This window comes from Schistocerca gregaria, chromosome 3 (genome assembly GCF_023897955.1).
Source record: "Schistocerca gregaria isolate iqSchGreg1 chromosome 3, iqSchGreg1.2, whole genome shotgun sequence".
NCBI lineage: Eukaryota > Metazoa > Arthropoda > Insecta > Orthoptera > Acrididae > Schistocerca > Schistocerca gregaria.
The window spans coordinates 531430457-531455166 of NC_064922.1; the positions used below are offsets into that span (position 1 = coordinate 531430457).

Sequence of the window (24710 nt, forward strand, 5' to 3'; positions counted from 1 at the left end):
AATTCCTAGACAGTTTGTTCCGGGAAGAGGCGGGCTCCATATTACGTCGTCCCACATACGAACCGAGCGGGGTAGCGAGTGGTTAGCATTCTGGACTCGCAATTTGGAGGACGACGGTTCAAACCCGCGTCCGGCCATCCTGATTTAGGTTTTCCGTGATTTGCCCAAAACGTTTCAGGCTCTGTCTGTAATGAGGGGAACGTATAGTGGTAGTAAAACTATCCTCCGGCACGTAGCGTAATGTGGCTTGCAGAATATAGGAGAAGATGTAGGTGTATATGCTCTTGCCGTCGCTGTACACCTACATCCACATATACACTCCGCATGCCACCGTGTGGTGCGTGCCAGTGGGTGCCCTGTGCCGCTGCAGTCATTTCCTTTCTTGTGACACAAACAGAGCGAGAGGAAAACGCCTACCTATATACTCGCTACGACCCTTAATCTATCTGATCTTATCTTCATGGTCCTAAGCGAAATGTACGTTGGCTGCAGTAGAATGGTCTTACAGTCATCCTCAAATGCCGGTTCTCTAAATTTTCTCAATAGCGCTCCTCAAAAAGAGTGTCGTCTTCCCTGCAGTGATTCCCTCTCTCTGTAACCTACCGGAAATAAACCTGGCAGCCTTTGAATTACTTGGATGGCTTCCTTCGTTCCGACCTGGTACGAATGACTCCCAGACACTCAAACGGTACTCAACGATGGCCCACACTAGTGTGCTGTATATGACTCCTTTATAGACGAACTACGTTTTTCTAAATTTCTCCCAATAAACTGAAGGCCACTATTGCTTATCCCACTAAAATGCTTACATTATCATTCCATTTGACATTACTCTGCAGCGCTACCCATAGATACACTATTGGCCATTAAAATTGCAACACCGAGAAGAAATGCAGATGATAAGCGGGTATTCATTGGACAAATATATTATACTAGAACTGACATGTGATTACATTTTCACGCAGTTTGGGTGCATAGATCCTGAGAAATCAGTAACCAGAACAACCACCTCTGGCCATAATAACGGTCTTGATACGCCTGGGCATTGAGTCAAACAGAGCTTCGATGGCGTGTACAGGTACAGCTGCCCACGCAGCTTCAACACGGTACCACAGTTCATGAAGAGTAGTGACTGGCGTATTGTGACGATCCAGTTGCTCGGCCACCATTGACCAGACGTTTTCAATTGGTGAGAGATCTGGAGAATGTGCTGGCCAGGGCAGCAGTCGAACATTTTCTGTATCCAGAAAGGCCGGTACAGGACCTGCAACATGTGCTCGTGTATTATCCTGCTGAAACGTAGGGTTTCGCAGAGATCGAATGAAGGGTAGAGCCACGGGTCGTAACACATCTGAAATGTAACGTCCACTGTTCAGAGTGCCGTCAGTAAGAACAACAGGTGACCGAGACGTGTAACCAATGGCACCCCATACCATCACGCCAGGTGATACGCCAGTATGGCGATGAATACCCGCGTCCAATGTGCGTTCACCGCGATGTCGCCAATCACGGATGCGACCATCATTATGCTTTAAACAGAACCTGGATTCATCCGAAAAAATGACGTTTTGCCATTCGTCCACCCAAGTTCGTCGTTGAGTACACCATCGCAGGCACTCCTGTCTGTGATGCAGCGTCAAGGGTAACCGCAGCCATGGTCTCCGAGCTGATAGTCCATGCTGCTGCAAACGCCGTCGAACTTTTCGTGCAGATGGTTGTTGTCTTGCAAACGTCCCCATCTGTTGACTCAGGGATCGAGACGTGGCTGCACGATCCGTTACAGCCATGCGGATAAGATGCCTGTCATCTCGACTGCTAGTGATACGAGGCCGTTGGGATCCAGCACGGCGTTGCGTATTACCCTCCTGAACCCACCTATTCTGCTAACAGTCATTGGAACTCGACCAACGCGAGCAGAAATGTCGCGATACGATAAATCGCAATCGCGATAGGCTACAATCCGACCTTTATCAAAGTCGGAAACTTGATGGTACGCATTTCTCCTCCTTAACGAGGCATCACAACAACATAGTATATTTGATCGACGTGGTCCTGCCAAGCACTACACTACTAATGCTAGGAAGAACTAACCCTATAATGTTAATGTGCTTGTTTCTCCTGCGCATCTCTATTAACTTACTTTTTTATGTTTAGAGTTAGCTGCCATTCATCACACGAACTATAATTTTTTTCCAAGTCATCTTGTAACGTCCTACAGTGACGCAACGACAATACCTTCTTATACGCCACAGTATCATCAGTAAAGAGGTACCCACTGCTGCTTACCTTGTCCACTAGATCATTTATGTAAAAAGAAAATGATAGTAGCCCTATCACACTTCCCTGAGGTACTTCTGGCGGAACTTGTGTCTCTAATAAACACTCACCGTCACCGTCACCGTTGAGTATAACATACATGGTTCTGTTTCCTAAGACGTCTTCGAGCCACTCACATATCTGGGAACCTATACGATATGCTCTTACCTTCGTTAACAGTCGGCATTGTGGCAAAGCTACTCTCTCACTTAAACAACAATGTCAGTCAGATTAACATTAATATTTTAAGTTATGATCTCAGTGTTCCCCAATACTGCATTTGGTATGTGTAGTATATGACGTTTTAAATGGGGAAATTGTGGGCAGAATGTTCTTACAACTGTTGTGTAGCCTGCAGTGAACGTTAACCCGAGGGGGAATATTGGAGACGAAATGAACTTGAGGCCATAAATGCTGACTGCAGCGACCTGGCCCCGCAAATGAATCTGGGAAGCAGCGCTCAGTGGATCTTACCTGCAGAGGAGCTTCTGGCCAAAACCCTCTCTTCTCTTGCTTAGGGTCGGGCAGAAGGGCTCCGGACCGCAAAACATTTTATCTGTGCCAGGCAGCAGTCCGTTGTGAAGGCGGTCGGATGACAGAAAGTGGATGGAGGAAGCTGAGAGACTGCCATAAACTGAGCTTTGGTGCAAATGGTGGGAAAGTCATTAAACTCTGTGCATTCTCGTGTTAGAAGCTGGGACGATACTAACAGAGAAGCTGGTGTACGTGTTTAGTACATGAGGTCGCCAGGTTCTTTTAGCAAGCGGTAAAAAATGTATTTCAGAGGCACAGCTATTTGGGAAGAATAAAAGCCTTCTTTCAGAAATTGGAAATGGTCAGCCCGGAAACATTAGATTCCTCCATAAATGAGGGACTGTGGTCCCATCTAGGTAGATGTTTTTTGCCAAAACATGGCCATGCTTGCCGTGAGAATAGCAACTCCCTAGTCTAAAATCTTCTTCTTTAAGGCAAAAGGGATTTGGAGTCGCTGACTTGCTTCTCTCAGGATATGCAAAATTGAGGTTTGCTCTCCCAGCGTGATAGCCACGGTGCTGTGTCTGGATTGGCGACCAGGACAACAAAACAGTCAAGAGCGGAGATTCAATGAGTAGAAAATAGTTTGATTAGTTTGTGCGATATAGGGGCAGTTTCATTTTTGCTAATTCGGCTCCCTTAACGAGGTTCGGTAGAGAGTCGTTGTGAATCATTGATTTCTTCGTCTTCTGGTCCTTCCCTGGTGAACTTGAGGTGTTTCCTTAGCATGTGAAAGTTGTGGTCTGTATCTTGTGGTGGGCTAAGAACCAGTGGCGACTTCCAACTGTACCGACAGTGGAACGTCGTATCATCTCTGGCATATGGTGTGTCATGAGGGCGAACTTATTCGTCCTGAGTCGACCGACTGATGTTTGACAATTCCAGCACTCACCATCGTGCCAGTGCGTCAAATTAGTTTGGCCAGACCAGCGAACAGGTGCAACTCATACTGAAGTCTGCCTGTATTTCAGGGCTCTGGTAGAGAACTCTCCCGCGTTTTGATAATCTGAACGCCATGTCGCGTAGTTTGCATGCTTTCGTGGACGCGTCAGAAAATTACAGCTGCAGCAGCGCACCGCTCCTCGCCCACAGCGCGCCGTTTTCTGCTGGCGCCTGAATCAATGTGAAAGGGCAAACTACTTCTGCTTCAGGTTGTTAAATGATATTCACAGCTCCCTCTTCTCAGCTGAACCGTAGTTTTTGGTGTACTTGGTCTCAGCTGATTCCATTTGAATGGAGTTGGGTCTCATAGTGAATTCATGTAAACAAAGTCAGATTGCATTGTAAAAGGGATTAATTCAGGTGAGAATTATTATGATTTGCCTATCAAAGACCATTCATCAACTGATTTGTGTTTCTTATTTTTGTGTAAGATATATCGTCTGCTTCTCCAAAAAGTTGTAGTTACTAAAGATTTAATAAAACTTTTCATTGTTTTGTAAACTTAATCACGCTATTGTTCTCATTCATACTCCCTCTACTATTCACTGTTTTTATTTTACTGTGGTGGTACATAGTACAACACCAACGTAAGGTATAATCTTATTAAATTAGTCAATTTGATTATTAATCTGAGTTCTGAAAGTGGTCACAGGTATAGCGCAACAAAAGTGCCATCAGTAAATTTACTGGTTCATACATAAAATTTAAGTGTGTAGCACTCATTACAATCTGCCTTACCACGCCTCATCAGTAGAGGCTGGAGGGAGCTGAAATGCCTAAGTGTTATCAAGCAAGACCTCCACAGTCCACGTCTACTGTTATTGTTAGTAAAAATAATCCCAGGGAATAACAAAAGCAACTACACACAGGTACAAGCAGACTCCTCGCTGCCAAAGAACTGTCTTCACATTACGGTACACCAACACACACACACACACACACACACACACAAAGAAGGATCTCACGTGAGAAAGTGGAAACCTGAGTTTCGCAGGAGCGACGCTTTCTAACACCGTGTTGCTTTGCGGACAGGAGCTTTTCCTCGTCAACGAAATTTATTATACTCGAACTATATTTCGCAGCAATCCGATATTAAATATGGTGGTCTGTAATTCTGCCGGTCTATTCTTTTACTCCTCTTGTATGCAGGAGACACTGTCTCTTTTCTAGCCGCTTGGGACTTCTCGCTTAGCTAGAGATTCGCGATAAATACAAGCTAAATTAGGGGCCCATGCCGCATAGTGCTCTTTGTGAAACCGAATTCGGATTCCATGCGGACCTGGTGACTTTTTTGTTTTCAACGGTTTTAGTTGCTTCACTACACCAGCGAGTTAATTACTGTGTCCTCCATACGGGAATCTGTACGAAGCTCAAACGACGTACGTTTGTACGATTCATCTGCAAGAATGATTTCTTAAATATGAAATTTAAAATTGCGTCTCTAAATATTAGCTAGACTAATGGAGGACAGTCGCCTGCGACCTCTGACTGCAAATTATGCGAAAATTTTTAGATAATATTCGTATTTACACTATATCTGTGTTCTGTTTTGATGACATGACGGGAGACCAACTTTGCTTTTGCACATAAAAGTGTCTAGAAAGCGGTTTCAGAAGTCGTTTTTCCTTTATTTTCTCTAATTACTTATCTTCCCTTCAGCGGCAAAACTACATTCACAACACCCATATGAAATGTCATGCGTATATATAATGTTGGACTGGTGTAAAATTTAGGAGATATGATAATTTCTGCTAACTAAAGCTTTAGTACTGCATGTTATTAATCAGTTTATTACGGATTCAAAAACGACCTACCTTTTAAAGTGCCTCGAGTTGCATGGTACTCGGTAGCTAAGAACTGAGTGTACATATAAGTAGTATGGATCGAAAGCACTCTGGCTGTTACACAATGGGTGTGACATACTGATGATAGAACTGCAAGACATATTCAAGTAATTTTGCATGTAAGTATCTGCGTGTTTTCGTACTACTTCATGTGAGAATCAATATGCATTTCTGGAAAATTGGCCGTTTATTACGCAGTATAAAATGCTATCAGATCCATTATTTTTTTTTTTTTTGATCATCAGTCTTCTGACAGGCTTGATGCAGCCCCTCTCGAATTCCTCCTCTGAGCCAACCTCTTCATCTCAGAGCAGCACTTGCAATCTACGTCCTCAGTTATTTGCTGGATGTATCTATTCTCTGTCTTCCTCTACAGTTTCTGCCCTCTACAGCTCCCTCTAGTATCATGGAAGTCAGTCCCTCATGTCTTAACAGATGTCCTATCATCCTGTCCTTTCTCCTTACGAGTGTTTTGCACAGATTCCTTTCCTCTCCAATGCTGCGCAGAACCTCCTCATTCCTTAGCTTATCAGTCCACCTATTTTTCAATATTCGGCTGTAGCATCAAATTTCAAATGCTTCGGTTCTCTTCTGTTCCGGTTTTTCCACAGTCCATGTTTCACTACCATACAATGCTGTACTCCAGACGAACAATCTCAGAAATTTCTTCCTGAAATTAAGGCCTTTCTTTGATACTAGTAGACATCTCTTGACCAAGAATAACATTTTTTCCAGTGCTAGCCTGCTTTTGATATCCTCCTTGCTCCGTCCTGCATTGCTTAGTAGAATTCCTTAACTTCGTCTGCTTCGTGACCATCAATCTCGAGGTTAAGCTTTTCGCTGTTCTCATTTCTGCTACTTCTCATTACTTTCGTCTTTCCTAGATTTGCTCTCAATCTATATTCTGTACTCATTAGAGTTTTCATTCCGTTTAGCAGATCATACAATTCTTCTTCACTTTCACTCAGGATACCAATGTCATCAGCGAATCATATCATTGACATCCTCTGAACTTGAACTTTAATTCCACTCCTAAACCTTTCTTTTATTTCTATCATTGCTTCTTCTATGTACACATTGAACATTAGGAGCGAAAGACTACATCCCTGTTTTACTCTATTTTTAATCCGAGCACTTCGTTCTTGGTCGTCCACTCTTTATTATTCGCTCTTGGCTCTTCTTCATACTGGATATTACCCGTCTTTCACTATACATTATCCCTATTGTTTCAGAATTTCGAACTTCTTGCACCATATAAAATTTTCGAACACTTTTTCCGGTCGACAGATCTTATGAACGTGTCTTGATTTTTCATTTAATAGTGTCATTTTCCCCCTTCAAACTGAAATTCATACGAATTCTTTTCTTTACGTTCAATGTAACTTTATTGCATTGTGACTAATTGTAAACTTTCTTGAGGATTTCTTTTGCTTCCTATGCAAATATTCCTCTTGTTTTCTCTGTGCTTATGATGTTGCTATCATCAGCAAAGCGAATTTTTCTCCCATGAATAACAGATTGGGGAAGTCTTCGACGTCTGTCAGGAACAAAATTGGTCCTACTATCCTACCATGAGGAACTCTATATCTTACACTTTACTAGTTAATTAATTGGCTTTGTTCTGACTTAAATGTCATCAGAATTGTTCACCGACATCGAAAACGATACCTTCGAAGCTAATTTTGCAGTACGTCATTTATTTTCACATGTCATAGTCTTTTCATCCCCACACGTAAGAGTGTTTGACGATTCATTTCTTTCACGTAAGAGTGTTTGACGATTCATTTCTTTCAGTTAGGAAGTAACTTATATACGAAGATTTGTTCAGGTTATTGTTCAGCCTCCGGAGCTACAACGGAGTATAACGAAAAAACTTTGGTGGCTTCTACAAAATAGAACGTCGCCCAGTATCAGTCAAAACAAATCCGCGGCTTTGAACGCCTGCACAGCGTTGTAAATGGACGCCCCTTTAGCAGTGGCTTGTCGGTATAATTTGCGCTGCCGACCTACGGTATGCAGCTTCGTTATAAACTGCAAGTTGCAGTCTGCGAGAGACGGACGAGTTGACTTCCGTTGTCCGGGGCAATATACTGCGGCCGCCCAGCCAACATCCATGTCCACGCCTCGCTGTAATTGCGTCCAACTGCCGCCCGCTGCCGTTATACGAGGGCAATGCGTGGCGGGAAGCTTCTGTTTAAATGCCTGTCCACCACCTACCTCTACGTCAGCAAGCATTTAATAATCAATTAGACGTTCCTACTTGATAGCTGTTTAATTTTCTCTTTGGATGCTAAACGAAGACAGAATGTTACATGTATGTTACCACATTAGTTTCTGTACTTCACTTTCACAATACTGATGTTCCTCCCTTCTCGAGATCATTAAATCATTGAGGAATGTGATGGAAACTATTTTGTCACTCTAATCTAACAACTTGGTAGTAATCGACCTGAAGACAGCCCAGTTTGGGTTTCGAAGGAATGTAGAAACAAACAAAGCACTCCTGTCCTCACAATTTGTTTTAGAAGATAGAGTGAAGTTAAATACACCCAACTTCATAACATTTGCGGATTTAGAAAATGGTTATGACAAAGATAATTGAAACCCACTGTTTGCAGGTCTGAAGTCATCTGGGAAAAATACAGTAAGACAGAAACTACAATTTATACAAAAGACAGATTGCTGTTGTCAATCAATTATTTACACAATTCACGAATTTCCAGCATGAAGTCACGACAGGACAGGCAACTTGGATGACATAAATTCTTTATTGTAATTCAGTCTCTGTTGCGTTTTATTATGCCGGTGACTGGTTTCGAACTACAAAGTTTTTTTTTCAAATCAAGCCTTTTAAAGATAAAATACAAAACATTATAAGAAACATGAAAATTATATAACATAAAATTATAGTTCTTAAAATTTCATTTATTGTTTACTGAAATATAACATAACTACACTAAAATGCTTGGTTAGGTGACAATCACATTACTCATAGGTAAGACACACATAATACATAGTCACATGGAGTGTCAGATCAATTCGCCAATATAGATGCGTTCACAAAATTCAGTTGAGCTAGACTAAAGACTAGTAATGAAGACAGTTCCATAAAAAAAACAGCAAATGTCGCTAATGTCTCCTTCAGTATTTGTGCGCTCGCCTACGGTCAACTGTGCGTCGCATCTCAATCAAAACTATTGATGCACATCGTTATGCAGCGTGTCGCTAATTTTATATGACAAATACCAAATGGAAATATTGTGCTCCATTGTAAAAATTAATAATAGTCTATATATATAAATTATTCAACATTTGTATTAATCAGATGTACAGTAACACAATTCCAATTACATAATTTACAATAACATTTACGTATCACTAACAATACAGGGAGCGAAAGGCTATTTACAATTTGCACAGAAAGCAGATGGCAGTTATAAAAGTCGAGGGACATGAAAGGGAAGCAGTGGTTGGGAAGGGAGTGAGACAGGGTTGTAGCCTCTCCCCAATGCTAATCAATCTGTATATTGAGCAAGCAGTAAAGAAAACAAAAGAAAAGTTCGGTGTACGTATTAAAATCCATGGAGAAGAAATAAAAACTTTGAGGTTCACCGATGACATTGTAATTCTATCAGAGACAGCAAAGGACTTGGAAGAGCAGTTGAACGGAATAGACAGTGTCTTGAAAGGAGGATATAAGATGAACATCAACAATAGCAAAACGAGGATAATGGAATGTAGTCGAATTAAGTCGGGTGATGCTGAGGAAATTAGATTAGGAAATGAGACACTTAAGTAGTAAAGGAGTTTTGCTATTTGGGGAACAAAGTAACTGATGATGGTCGAAGTATAGAGGATGTAAAATGTAGACTGGCAATGGGAAGGGAAGCGTTTCTGAAGAAGAGAAATTTGTTAACATCGACTATTGATTTAAGTCTCAGGAAGTCGTTTCAGAAAGTATTTGTATGGAGTGTAGCCATGTATGGAAGTGAATCATGGACGATAAATAGTTTAGACAAGAAGAGAAGAGAAGCTTACGAAATGTGGTACTACAGAAGAATGCTGAAGATTAGATGGGTAGATCACATAACTAATAAGGAGGTATTGAATAGAATTGCGGAGAAGAGGAGTTTGTGGCACAACTTGACTTCGAGAGGGATCCATTGGTAGGACATGTTCTGAGGCATCAAGGGATCACCAATTTAGTATTGGAGGGCAGCGTGGAGGGTAAAAATCGTAGAGGAAGACCAAGAGATGAAGACATTAAGCAGATTCAAAAGGATGTAGGCTGCAGTAGGTACTGGGAGATGAAGAAGCTTGCACAGGATAGAGTAGCATGGGGAGCTGCATCAAAATAGTCTCAGGACTGAAGACCACAACAACAACGACAACAATTTGTGAAAATAGGAAAACTATAACGAAAAGCGTAGAGTCCTATGTTCGTACCCTTATAACAGCATAATACATATGAAACAACTTCGACATACACGTCATTCATAAAACAGTAAGACCAGTCAAATACAATAACCATCGGCTGTAAATTAGGCTAAATGTACCTAACAGTGCGTAGTCCCAAAGAGAGCGCCGCATGTGTTCCTGACAGACGATTAAACTGATCGGATAGCCACAGCCTTATTTTTTCTTTATTGTTATTTTGAAAACTGTTTACAGGCAGGCCGGCAGCTGCATACTACGCCGCTGTTTGGCCGCAGAGAAACACAAAAGATACAAATGGAGACAATTAGAGAAAAAAATATGGAGGACAAAAAATATGGTGGGCTGCCGTAGTTGTGTTCAGAGTGGTATCAGAAACGCCTCGTGGAAGTTGTGGGAAGAAATCCTGTCTTTCCGAAGTGAAACAGCCAAGAATCATTTTTCAGCTTTGTTGGTGTAGTTCTGGTACTCTGTTGCGTAAGTTATATACAGAATACACGATCAATAGCCTTTAATTTTTGATTCCATTTTGAAAAGCTGTCTTGCAATCTATTATACTGCATCCACATGTTTTGCAAATGTGACGTGTGCTGCCATCTGTTGACTTTGCTTGCAGTCATTGTTTTTTGTACGAAAGAGCGCGCACATAACGCACTTGCGTTCTCTTTGTGGTTAGTTGGCTGATTTGGAAGAGGGGACCGAACAGCGAGGTGATCGGTCCCATCGGATAAGGGAAGTATAGTCATTTGCCTGAAGAGATTTAGGAAAATCACAGAAAACCTAAAGCAGGATGGCGGGACGCTTGTTATACCATCGTCTTTCCGAATGCTAGTCCACTGTCTCTCTTTAGGCTACCTCTTCAGTGAGTTGTGGAGTCCGAAGGATAGGTTTTGTTTCTGAATGACTTGAAATTAAGTGTGAAAATCGAACAGTAAGCTAATCTAAACAGAGGAGCCGTTCAGTGAGGCCAGACAACGAATAGAAAATGGAGAAAGCAAACAAAAGTTGCCGTTGCTCGTTGTACGAAAGAGTCTGCTTTAAGGAAAAGACTGAAAGCTGTGAATACAAAACAAAGATTTTGATGTTTCCAGAGGACTCGACCCAGTGCATTGAGTGTGGGAGTTGGTGGCACGAAGAGTGCTCTTCACTTGAGGGTGATATTCCGCTCGGACCGAGCGAGGTGGCGCAGGGGACTCGCATTCGGGAGGACGAGGGTTCAATCCCGTCTCCGGCCATCCTGATTTAGGTTTTCCGTGATTTCCCTAAATCGTTTCAGGCAAATGCCGGGATGGTTCCTTTGAAAGGGCACGGCCGATTTCCTTCCCAATCCTTCCCTAACCCGAGCTTGCGCTCCGTCTCTAATGACCTCGTTGTCGACGGGACGTTAAACACTAACCACCACCACCACCATATTCCGTTCACTTGTAAAATTTGCTAAATGCGTACTCTAAGGGAATGTTTTGCATACTCTTTAGCGCAGGTGAGCGAAAAAGCATGCATTTCCCGTTTTTTGTATTATTGAAAAGTCCGATTAAAGTATAACCTCTCTGTTACTGTAGTTTTCTGAACATGTAGATTTTGTATTAATAAATATAAACCCAAAATGATTTTGTTTGCCTTTTGATAGCTACCCAAATATTTAAGCTTTTTCCTTAACGCATACTCTTAGGTATGGGTCCCCTAACGTCCGCTACCTAACAAATCGCAGGATGCTGTTAATATGACGATTTGTGTTCATGTTCTTGGACATTCAGTTAACAAAAGACATGTATAGTCGTAGTTCTAAACTACAATAAAGGATTTACACAATGTCTATATTTTACACAAAGTGTGTATATTACATACCAATGTCCCTCAGACATAAATGCATACATTGGAATCAATACACACACACTGGATAAAAGACAGACATAGTGTCTGAAGCACATTGTTATGTGACATGCAGATATTGTACAAAACACAACATTGTGCAAATAATTTATGTACTCGTATAACCCTCGGTGGACTAAACTGACGATAGTAAAAAATTGCTTCTGTCTGCGAGGGAATCAAAAAGCGTGAACATATGGGATATGGACAATATATAATTTACAGATAATATTATAAGATAATTTGTATATAATTTATTAATATTGGGTCAGTCCGGAAGGCTTGCACGGATAGCCGAATTGCTTAAGGCGATTTCTCGCGACAAGCGGGAAATCCGGGTTCAAGTCCCGCTCGGCATAAATTTTCATTTGTCACTAGTAAAATGTACATCTGACGTCAAAGCGTGTTCACAATCTGCGAATCTAGTTCGTAAGCTGTTATAAATGTTGCAGAACCTGAAAGGGAAGTAGTAGCTACGAAGGCTGTAAGACTGGATTGCAGCCTGTCCCCCACGTTATTCAACTTGTATCCAGAGAAAGCAGTAAGGGAAACCAAGGAGAAATATGGGAAAAGGATTAAAGTTCAGTGAGACGAAATATAAACATTAATGCTTGCCAATGACAATGTAATTCTGTCGGGGGTAGCAAATGATTCGGAAGATCACTTGAACAGAATGGATATTGTCTTGAACAGAAGTTATACGGCGAACATCAATGAAAGTAGAGCAATGCTAACGAAGTGTAGTAAAATTAAATCAGACGATTCTGAGGATACTAACAATAGATATCACATTAAAAGCAGTGGTTTGCTATTTTGGCATAAAAATGATTGACACTGCCAAGCAAAGAGGATACGAAATGTAGACAGGGAATTGCAGGATAAGCATTTCTGAAAAACCGAAATATTTAAACATCTAATATAAAGTTCAGTTTTAGGAAGTTCTTTCTGAAAGGGGGTTTGCGGTGCTACAAAAAATGTTGAAGATTAGGCGGGTAAACCGAATAACTAATGAAGAAGTAGCGAGGGATTGAATTCGGAAGAAAAAATTTTTATGAGCCAACTTCACTAAAAGTTGTCAGAGATTGACAGGACACATCCTGAGGCATCAAAACATAGTTAATTCAATAACGGAGAAAAGTGTGGGGGGAAAACTGCATTAAGCACGTGCATGTCTATGTAGCATGCAGTAGTTACGGAGATGAAGCGAAGAATGTTAAGCTGACGCCTCTTATTATTTTTTTTAATGAGTTTCAGTCTCTCTACTGTTTTCACTTCGTAATTCATCAATGGCAGCAGAGACTTCAAATGGTTCACTTGGCCTTGAGCACTATGGGATGTAACATCCCCTAGAACCTAGAACTACTTAAACGTAACTAAACCGAGCGAGGTGGCGCAGTGGCTAGCACAATGGACTCACATTCGGGAGGACGACGGTTCACTCCCGCGTCCAGCCAGCCTGATTTAGGTTTTCCGTGATTTCTCTAAATCGCTCTAGGCAAATGCCGGGATGGTTCCTTTGAAAGGGCACGGCCGGCTTCCTTCCCCGTCCTTCCCTCATCCGATGAGACCGGTGACCTCGCTGTCTGGTCTCCTCCCCCAAAGAATCCAATCCAAACCTAAGTAACCTAAGTACAACACACACTGCAATCATAGCGGTCACACGGTTCCAGACTGAAGCGCGTAGAACCGAAGAGACTTCGCAATTAAATTTACTTTCATCACACTGATTACTGGTATAGAGCACTGATGGGGGACATTACGAAAGAGGTACGAGAGAGGGAAGTATCAGTCTTATTTTAACATTCTGTCGTTCAATACGTACACTTGAGCAAAAATAATTTGAGCACCAGCTTAATAACGGGTTGGTGCACCTGTGGAAAGCAGTACAGCAGGCATTCTGAGTGGAATGTGTTCGACAGGTCCTAGTATCTTTCCGAAGGTATGTCTAACCAGATGTCTACACACAGGTGAAGCGATTCCCGTAAATTAAGGGTCGGCGATCAGTGGGCGTGGAGCTGGCGACAGATAGCATCCCAGATGTGTTCCACTGTTTTCAGATCGGTAAGATTTGATAGGCAAGACATCAACGAGTTGCTGATCAAAGCAATGTAGCACGTTTCTGGCCTTGTGACACGGAAGGTTATCCTCCTGGAAGATGCCCTCGCCGTCGAGAAAAATATCAAGGTTGAAAGGATGCGAGTGATCCGGAATAATGTTCATGTACGAATACGAAATTGCAGTGACTGTTATTAACAAGTTCGATGCATGTCGGATTGAAGAGGAACCGTAGTGAATACACGCGTTAGGAAATACAGGAAATGTATTCGCTGTTGCGAATATGAATATGAACCAAAGATGGCACTGGACCGGGCCTCGAACCTGAGTCCCCGTAATCGTATCGGCCATCCCAGCGCAAATCAGGGTCGCACCCAAGATTTCATATACCGTCGTCCACACGTCACAAGACTTCTTAATAGCGCTCGCACTGTTATATTCTATTTCGCCAACACCATGCCCTCGAGTCTCAATAAATACACTACTGGCCATTAAAAATGCTACACCAAGAAGAAATGCAGATGATAAACGGGTATTCATTGGACAAATATATTATAATAGAAATGACATGTGATTACATTTTCACGCAATTTGGGTGCATTGATCCTGAGAAATCAGTAACCAGAACAACCAACTCTGGCCTTAATAACGGCCTTGATACCCCTTGGCATTGAATCAAACAGAGCTTCGATGGCGTGTACAGGTACAGCTGCCCACGCAGCTTCAACACCATGCCACCGTTCATCAAGAGTAGTGACTGGCGTATTGTGACGAGCCAGTTGCTCGGCCACCATTGTCCAGATGTTTTCAGTTGGTGCTAGATCTGGAGAATGTGCTGGCCAGGGCAGTAGTCGAACATTTTATGTATCCAGAAAGGCCGGTACAGGACTGCAACATGCGGTCGTGCATTATCCTGCTGAAATGTAGGGTTTCGCAGGGATCGAATGGAGGGTAGAGCCACGGGTCGTAACACTTCTGAAATGTAACGTCCACTGTTCAAAGTGCCTTCAATGTGAACAAGAGGTGACCGAGAGGTGTAACCAATGGCACCCCATGCCATCGCGCCGGGTGGTACGCCAGTATGGCGATGACGAATACGCGCCTCCAATGTGCGTTCACCGCGATGTCGCCAAACACGGATGCGACCATCATGATGCTTTAAACAGAACCTGGATTCATCCGAAATAATGACGTTTTGCCATTCGTGTACCCAGGTTCGTCGTTGAGTACACCATCGCAGGCGCTCCTGTTTGTGATACAGCGTTAAGGGTAACGGCAGCCATGGTCTCCGAGCTGACAGTCCATACTGCTGTAAACGTCGTCGAACTGTTCGTGCAGATGGTTGTTGTCTTGCAAACGTCGCCATCTGTTGAATTAGGGATCGAGACGTGGCTGCACGATCCGTACAACCATGCGGATAAGATGCCTGTCATCTCGACTGCTAGTGATACGAGGCCGTTGGGATCCAGCACGGCATTCCGTATTACCATCCTGAAGCCACCGATTCCATATTCTGCTAACAGTCATTGTAACTCGACCAAAGCGAGCAACAATGTCGCGATACGATTAACGGCAATCGCAAGAGGCTACAATACGATCTTTATCAAAGTCGGAAACGTGATGGTATGCATTTCTCCTCCTTACACGAGGCATCACAACAACGTTTCACCAGGAAACGCAAGTCAACTGCTGTCTGTGTATTAGAAATGGGTTGGAAACTTTCCTCATGTCAGCACATTGTAGATGTCGCCACCGGCGCCAACCTTGTGTGAATGCTCTGAAAAGCTAATCACTTGCATTTCACAGCATTTTCTTCCTGTCGGTTAAATTTCGCGTCTGTAGCGCGTCATCTTCGTTGTGTAGCAATTTTAATGACCAGTAGAGTATGTCCTTCGTCGACGAGAATACACGTAACGTATGAGTGTAGGTTGTGACCAAAGCTGTTAATTGGACTGGACGGCTCACGAAAAGCAGGAAATCTGTCCGAGTCCCGATCGGGCTCAACTTTTCATTGTCTTCATTCCTAGACATGGTGGTAGAAGCGTGGTTCATCCGATCAGGCGATCCTCGATCCAGTCTCGATAATTCAGTACCCACTTCAGTCGTAAATGACGATGTCATATCATGGGATCACGTCTACTAAGGAGCCCCATGTTGAACAATGTGCGCTGAAACACTTGCGTTTTGATCGTAATTGTACTCTTTCTTCAGATCTACCTCAGCTCGTCGCGTTTGCTGCTCTACCAACCAGCTGGGCTCCGACTTCCGCCTTTATGTCGTAGCAGTCTGCTCTTTGTCAAAGCGGATACATCAGTGGATTTACCCATATGCGGCCAGTATCGTCGTTACAACGATTCATCATCTGCCATCCTCCACTAGATAATGACACTATGAGAACATTTTCGTGTCGAGTGCACAATAAACAACGCTCAGAGCACAAAGGTAATACTGCTCTCTCTGTCACTGTACTGATGCAAGACTGTATGTATGTTGTTCGGGTTAGGTATCCCATAGGAGGTTCAAAATGGTTCAAATGGCTCTGAGCACTATAGGACTTAACTTCTGAGGTCATCAGTCCCCTAGAACTTAGAACTACTTATACCTAACTAACCTAGGGACATCACACACATCCATGCCCGAGGCCGGATTTGAACCTGCGACCACAACGGTCGCACGGTTCCAGACTGTAGCGCCTAGAACCGCTCGGCCACTCCGGCCGGCCAAAAATCCCGTTCAGTACAGTTTGTGTTTCCTACGCTGGATGTCACTGCAGCCTGTACTTCATGCTAATCCCTATACATCGGCCTGAAATGTGAACATCTGTACTGAAAACGACATCTTGGTGTGTAAAACAACGCTCTAGGGTACGTAAACAAAAGCAAGGGTCATATGTGAGCTAATGTGAGTAATAATTTCTTTGTAGTTACTTTATACACGCTAATGTCAGTTTTCATAAAAAATCAATATAGTATCCTTGTAATATTCTGTTATACATAAAGTATGATTTGGAGTTAGCAGTCCAGTCAGGTCCAGGACAGTGGCTCAACACGTTGAGTTTAAATTCACTTTTGGTTACTTTGCTTTGTGTCTACAGGTTTTCCTGCTTTCGGGGTCTCTTTGTAAGTAAAAACATATCCTTGATGAGGACAGTAAGACATTTTGTTCTATAAAAAACGCTAGACATAATGCATGACTTCTGAAATATTGGTGAAAAGGTTTTGTTTATTTCAGGTTATGGCTACCTATTACAGAAGAGGTCTTACAGTCGAAGTAATTCGTACTCAGCTAGTACATTTTTCACTTGATATTGACAACATCTGATATGTCGGCGTAGCCGCGCGGTCTGGGGCGTCTTGTCACGGTCGACGCGGCTTCCCCCGTCGGAGGTTCGAGTTCTCCCTCGGACATGGGTCTGTGTGTTGTCCTTAGCAAAAGTTAGTTTAAGTTAGATTAAGCAATGGGTAAGCTTAGGAATCGATGAACTCAGCAGTTTGGTCCCATTAGACTTTGCACAAATTTTCCAATTTCTTCACGTGTGTACAAATAATTCACAAAATATTACAGAACCTGAACTAAGTTGCTAATGAGGAAGCGGCATACAACGTAGGAAATGTTCAAACTGTATCTCTTCAGATCCGTGACAGAATATGGATGGAGAATTGTGCAATTCACTTCCTTCAAATTATCATGGAAATGTAGGATGCAATGTATCCAGAACCCAAAAGCTGAACTAAAACTGAAGTGGAGGCACGGACAGTTGTACGAGATTGTGATGAACACGCGGGCGGCGTACATAAAGCTGAGATGGTGAGGTCTCTTTATGAAACAGAAATTCAAAAAAAGTATTGATATAGATTGTTTTATGCAATGGTGGAAATGAATCTTGTGAATTCCTGTACTTCATACTATGACGTGAAAGGGACACTTCCATTGACTGAAATCACACAGGGAACTACACTTGGCATACTCACATTTGGAAAATAAATGTCCAAAAAACTGGGAAGGTCCTAAAGGATCAAAATTCTCCTCTCTCAACTCCAAGAAAAAGAAAGATAGCATGTTCAGTACCGAACGCCGTACATTTTCGGAATGAAAGATCTTGCTGGCCCATATTTGTCAGTTCAAGAGGCAGATGTGAAATTTTCTTATTTACAAAGTTTGAATCTACACATCATTCAAAGTGTTCAGAGCGTAATGTTTTTTTTTATTTGTTAATGGAAAAATATTTTTTTTTCAGTATTACCAGAAGGAATAATCCTAGTTGTATGATTCTTTTGGGACTACTCAGTCCCTTAATGTATTTCGTCTGTATAAGCCTGTCCTCCGATTTTATGCATTTTAATGACTTTGTTGTTATTGTTGTGGTCTTCAGTCCCGAGACTGGTTTGATGCAGCACTGCATGCTGGTCTATCCTGTGAAAGCTTCTTCATCTCCCAGTACCTAATGCAACCTACATCCTTTTGAATCTGCTTAATGTATTCATCTCTTGGTCTCCCTCTACGATTTTTACCCTCCACGTTGCCCTACAATACTAAACTGGTGATCCCTTGACGCCTCAGGACATGTCCTACCAACCGATTCCTTCTTCTAGTCAAGTTGTGCCACAAACTTCTCTTCTCCCCAATCCTATTCAATACCTCCCCATTAGTTACGTGATCTACCCATCTAATCTTCAGCATTCTTCTGTAGCACCACATTTCGTAAGCTTCTATCCTCTTCTTGACTGAACTATTTATTGTCCATGTTTCACTTCCATACATGGCTACACTCCATACAAATACTTTCAGAAACGACTTCCTGACGCTTAAATCTATACTCGATGTTAACAAATTTTTCTTCTTCAGAAACGCTTTCCTTGCCATTGTCAGTCTGCATTGTATATCCTCTCGACTTCGACCATCATCAGTTATTTTTCTCCCCAAATAGCAAAACTCCTTACTACTTTAAGTGTCTCATTTCCTAATCTAATTCCCTCAGCATCACCCGACTTAATTCGACTACATTCCACTGTCATCGTTTTGCAATGACTTTGTATCATTTCTTAGATAAAATAATTTGCTGCTAATTGAATAAGAGTTCATCAAGCATTAAAGTAAAAATTTTGAACTGTGATTTTACGCTTTTTATAATTGCAGTAGATAAAGGGTTAAAGAACGGCCCCATCTTTAAAAACAGTTACCACATAAATAATCTTTTCTATCAGCATTTTTAGAGAATCAGAAATTATTACTGCACAACTGAAACCTATAGTCGTCATTTTCCTTGACGATTTATTTCCCACAACACTCGTTAATTTCCGAAAATTCTTAAAAATACACCATTAATTTACCAGATATATCCTGAAACTTCAGTTAACAGTTGTCTGAGCTCGTCAATAAACGTAGAAGGCACAAATGTAGACTATAACTGATGACATAGCACAAATTACTATTTTCACAGAACTAGCATCAGTTTAACAACTACTAACAACGAAAATGCGGAGCACATTAAAGCACTGGTGAATTCAGGACACAAAATTCTCTTTTGTCTGTTGCTGAGGACAGGGCGAAGCCTGTGCAGTCTGGTGGCTGGTGCTGCCAGCTGCATGTATTATGCATGGTGTTTCCCTGATGTGGAAACGAATCTGCCAGCGCTGTCGAATATGGAGTAGTGACTGACATATTGTGTATCTCTGTGTTTGAGAGGTACGGCTCTAGTACATTTTCTGACGTTGCTTGCGTTATCCAAGTACTGTTCTCAATCAAAGCGATTTAAAATTTATGTTCCTGGTTTACTTATTTACCTTCTCGGAACATTTTTTGTATCGTAGGACCGCAATATTTTTGGATGAATGTGTTTTCAAAATGCGTTTTAACTCATAGCTGTTGGGACGATTGGTGCTGCAAAGTTAGGCCGACTCACATTTATCTGTTTGTATCTGACTTTGTTTAACTTTACCCTACACAAGTCCGTCATGTGTTCTGCTAGCCTATGTAAATGACTGGCTCATAGGGAAAGAGATGCTTAGAATTTTAAAGAAATTGCATGTTGATTACTACAATGTAGTCTTTACAACGAGAAAATTCTATCTTGGAATAGACTACTCAATCTTTTCATACCTATTTTCACCATACAAAATTATGAACATAACACGAGCCTCTTAAACAGAACACTGTGTATAAAACATCCATCCAATTTCACAAGATTATATCGTCTACATGAAAGTAGATAGAAACTTGAGGTTAACTTACGCTTCGGAATCAGAAGTTTACCTTCGTGCCAGTTGTAAATTGCCATATCATGTCGTTGACTGTGTTGGTCTCCCTTGGTGTAGCTGGTTCACTAGCTCTTTCATTACTCAGCATGGGTTGAGTACAGTGATAAAAGACAATCTGCGTTCTCTGTTCCAATCGCTGCAATTCAGTTACTACAGTGGGCCGCTGTCGAAAGAATGAAATTGCAGCTCGTACTGAGTACGACTCTCCGCACAGTCTTTTTGTTTGGGGGGGGGGGGGGGGGGGACAGTTGTGAAAAAAATAATTCGTCGCTATGTGTTGCCCATTTCAGAAACTTCGCAACTTTGAATAATGGAATATTTGATTCTAAGTTTTGTGGGCAAGCGTGTAGAAGCTACACCCTTGTAAAACTGGTTGTTCTTTTTGAAAATAATAGCATTCTAGTCCTAAGGGTAAGTTAATGTTTACTGCAATTTTCTGTCTTCATTCATGTGGAGGAAATGGTCTCGCGAAAAAAAGGAATCATTTTTAAAGATACTTCACTTGAAACTTGTCATCTGTGATCGCAATAAATACGTGGAAGGTCCAGAAACTTCTGTTGAAGTGTGCAAAAATTTTATGTCTTTAACATACGGCCATAGCTATTAACACATCAAGTATTTTTGTCTGTTTGCTTGCGTCCACTGTCCGACAATACTTTGAGGAGAAAAACTTCATCCCTCTGTTGTGTTATCAAATGTAATTAACCGTGACCGCGATTATCAAGTGACAGCTACTGAAGTTAAGCCAGTTTCCGAATCCGGGGTTTATAGAGCAGATAGGGAGGCGTGCAAAAATGTTACATTGCTCGTATAGGGCGAACATTTTTTGTGAGACAGGAGCATGTAAGAGTAATCGATAGCAACACATAAATTTTTGCAGCCCATCTTAAATAGAGTGAACACCGTGTATCGGATATAGAACCGTATCTTACGATCTTGCATAAAGAAAGGTGAAACAATGAACGTTTTGGAGAAAATGGAGTTTTACGATCAGATGAAGAATCAGGCAGACATATTTTTAAACGAGCAAACTGAATTAATTATGGAATAGTTCTTAGAAAATTTTAATTACGTTTTTGAATAGATGCAGCCTAATATTATAAATTAAATACTGATAATCACACATATACTCTCTTACGTTAGCCATATAGATAGTCGTTTTTTCCTCGCTCTATATGCGAGAGGAACAGGAAAGGATTTGAGTAGTAGTGGTACAGGGTACTCTCCACCCCGAACCGTACGATCGTTTGGGAATATCTACGTAGCTGTAGGTGTAGATACAGATAAATAAAACTACGTCCGAAGAGTCCTCTGAAGGCGCAACGGTGCTGACCGACCGCCTTTTCGTACTCAGCCTATTGTTGTCGTTTGATGCGGATATGGAGGGGCATGTGGCCAGTACACCACTCTCGCACCCATTGTGTTTTCGTGACCAGCAGCGCAGGTACAGACATTTTGTACAAAGTTTTAGCCATTGTTTTAAGAGAAAGATTTTTTGCTGTTATGTAAGATTTTATTTACTAAAGCTTTTGATATGTAATATTATACACAATGTGCGAAATCGTGCTGTACAGAAGAATATACAAGGTGTCCCAGGCGCAATTGTCAATATTCAGTTGTACGATAGGAACGATCATTTGGAGCATAAAACATTAAGTAGATGTATGAGGTGTGTTCAAAAAGCAACGGGAATTTTTGATTTTCTTAAAGAATCTTTAATTATTCATCAACGTGAACATCCCCCCCCCCTCCTTCAAAGTAATCTCCCTCACATATAATAAACTTGTTTTAGAGCTTTTTCCAATCTGGGAAGCACAGCTGGAACGCACATTTTGTTATGGTGTCAGCTCCTTCAGAGATACCGTTTTTGTATCATCGGTCATGGTAAAAGGACGTCATTTCATGATTCTCTTCAGCCTCGGGAATATAAAGAAGTCACAGGGGGCCATGTCTAGCGAATATTGTTGCAGAGGCAACATAACGGTTTTATTTTTTGGCAAAAAATCACGAAGAAGCATTCACGTACGAGCGGGAGTGTTATCATAATGCAATTTTCACGAATGGTTTTGCTACATTTCTGGTCGTTTTCTTCGGATTGCTTCTCGCAAACGGCGCATAACTTACAAGCAGTATTCCTTATTGACCATACGATCTTAAGGCAGGAATTCATGATGCATTGTCAGCGAAGAGAACGGTGAGAAGAACCTTCACTTACTCTCGAACTTGTCATGTCCTTTTCAGTCTTGACTATTCAGGATATTTCAATTAGGACGATTTGGCCTTGGTTTCAACTTCATACCCGCATAGCCATGTTTCATCACATGTTATTATCTTCTTGGAAAGTTCTGGATTATTGTCGACTTCACTCGGCAACTCCTGAACGATGTTTGCGCGACGACGTTTCTCGTCGAAATTTACCAATTCTGTGACAAACTTTGCTACTATGCGTTTCATGCCGAAAAATCCGAGAAAATTGCTTGGCATGAGCCGAAGGATATGCCGAGGTCATCAGCAATCTCTCTGATGGCGAGTCGGCGGTTTTTCAGAATCATTTTCTTTACTTCTTCCACATAGTCGTCAGCAGTTCATGTGCTAGGCCGTCCAGGATGGTAGTTGTCTTCAACGTTGTCCCGACCCTCTTCGACACGTTTGTACCTCTCGTGAACTCTTGTCATAGTAGATTGGCCAAAAACCACAGTCAACATTTCGAATGCGGTGCTGCACTTTGTTCCATTTTTCAAGGAACATTTAATGCAAATTCTTTGACCTACCTCTTTCGAAAGTAAAAATTCGCCTAGCACACGAAAACACGTATAATCTTTTCGACTGTCAACAAGAAACTAAATATTCAAAGCAGCTGAAAATGTAAACATAAATGAGAAACATATGTACCAACAAAATAAAAGAAATTGAAAATCGTGGTATAAAGCCTGCGAAATTAAGTAACTCCATTTACTTTTTAATCACACCTCGTATGCCCTATTCCGAACGGTTTCCGAGGTAGACCAGTTTTAATGTAAATTGTTATTTACAGACTGTATTATTCGGTACATTGTCATGTGTACACAAATACACATACACAACAGTTACTAAACATTACATCATGAGTTTTACTGAGTAACAATAGAAAAATTTGTATTTTTAACATATACATATCCTACGCGTCACATTACAGGTGTTGTAGAGTCCACAGTAAATGTTCCAATATCCCACCGTCAATTTCAATGCATTTGTGCACTCTTGGGAGGACATGACGTTTTGCCTCTCTGAGTGCGTCTGCACGTTTCCTAATGAGGGCAGCGGCGTCCGTGATGCGACCAATCAGCTCATTCCCGGTATTCATCTTTCGTTGTACGCCTAAGACTTCATCCAACACCATATCTACAGAACTTTCAGGCATAATGCCGGGTGATCATGATGGTCAGTTATTTCTACCAAATCCAGCTATTAGGGTACGAGCAGGTGAGATGCCCCCTCACACACTTTGTAAAAAGGGGCTCTGTCATAATGGAAGTACATTGCCGTTAGCGTAAGCAAAGGAACGTCCTCAAGTTGCTCAACAAATGAATGTTCCAACAAATGCAAGTAAATCCATCACGTTATTCGCTCTTCTAAAATGATCACTAGTCCATCTCGGGAGCATTTGGAGTAGAAACTATGTCCCTATGAAGGTTTTTGCGTCAACTGAGCCTTCCTGCCATATCACTGAATATTGACCATTCCTCCTGCCACGCTCTGTGTACGAACGGCTGTGTTGGCATACGTCATTAGTGCTACTAGTTTCTTAAAATATATGTCTTATAATCAATAAAATTCTTCTCTTTTAACTACTATAAATAGGACAGTTTATAGACAATTTTACATTGTAATTAAATAAAGTACATAAAGCATAGAAATTACGAAAAATGTATCTCTGACACCACAAATAGGATCTTCGCCCGACACATTGGTAAAACTTCAGTTGTCAGATGTTACACTTGGTGGATACGCAGTGGGAATTATGTACGGACATGACATGAATTCGATAGTAGTTAGTAGAGCAACTTATATGGATGTAATACGATAAGGAATTCACGATAGTACAAGGACAAAAGCGTTACCAGTTGTGTACTTAACATGAGAAGACAGATTGTTAGTCTGAAGAGGAAAATAATTCTGAAACGCGTCATGCATACTTTGTGATCAATTAAGTCATTCTTCACCTGCTCTATGCCATTTTCTGCGACCTAGCCACTGAATGTAGGCTCCAAAATGTATACCCGGAGAGCTATAAACAAGTCTCTCCAACTGAACAGGTTCTGATAGCTCTTAAGTTATGTATTTTGGAGACCATGTTTACTGGACTTTTTTATCTTGTTTTGATCGATACTACGTTCTCCCAAAATATGCGAAAGAAAGAGCTTGCAAGAGAAGAGATTTGTTTAGTAGTATCGAAGAAGTGCTCATAACTCTGAACGTA

The 24710-nt window shown here is 41.6% G+C and overlaps 1 protein-coding gene across 1 annotated transcript in view; it reads right to left on the bottom strand.

Annotated features, from left to right (window-relative positions):
* Positions 1–24710, bottom strand: part of LOC126353920 (GTP-binding protein Di-Ras1) — a 1474116-nt gene that overhangs the window by 400176 nt on the left and 1049230 nt on the right. The window lies entirely within an intron of this gene.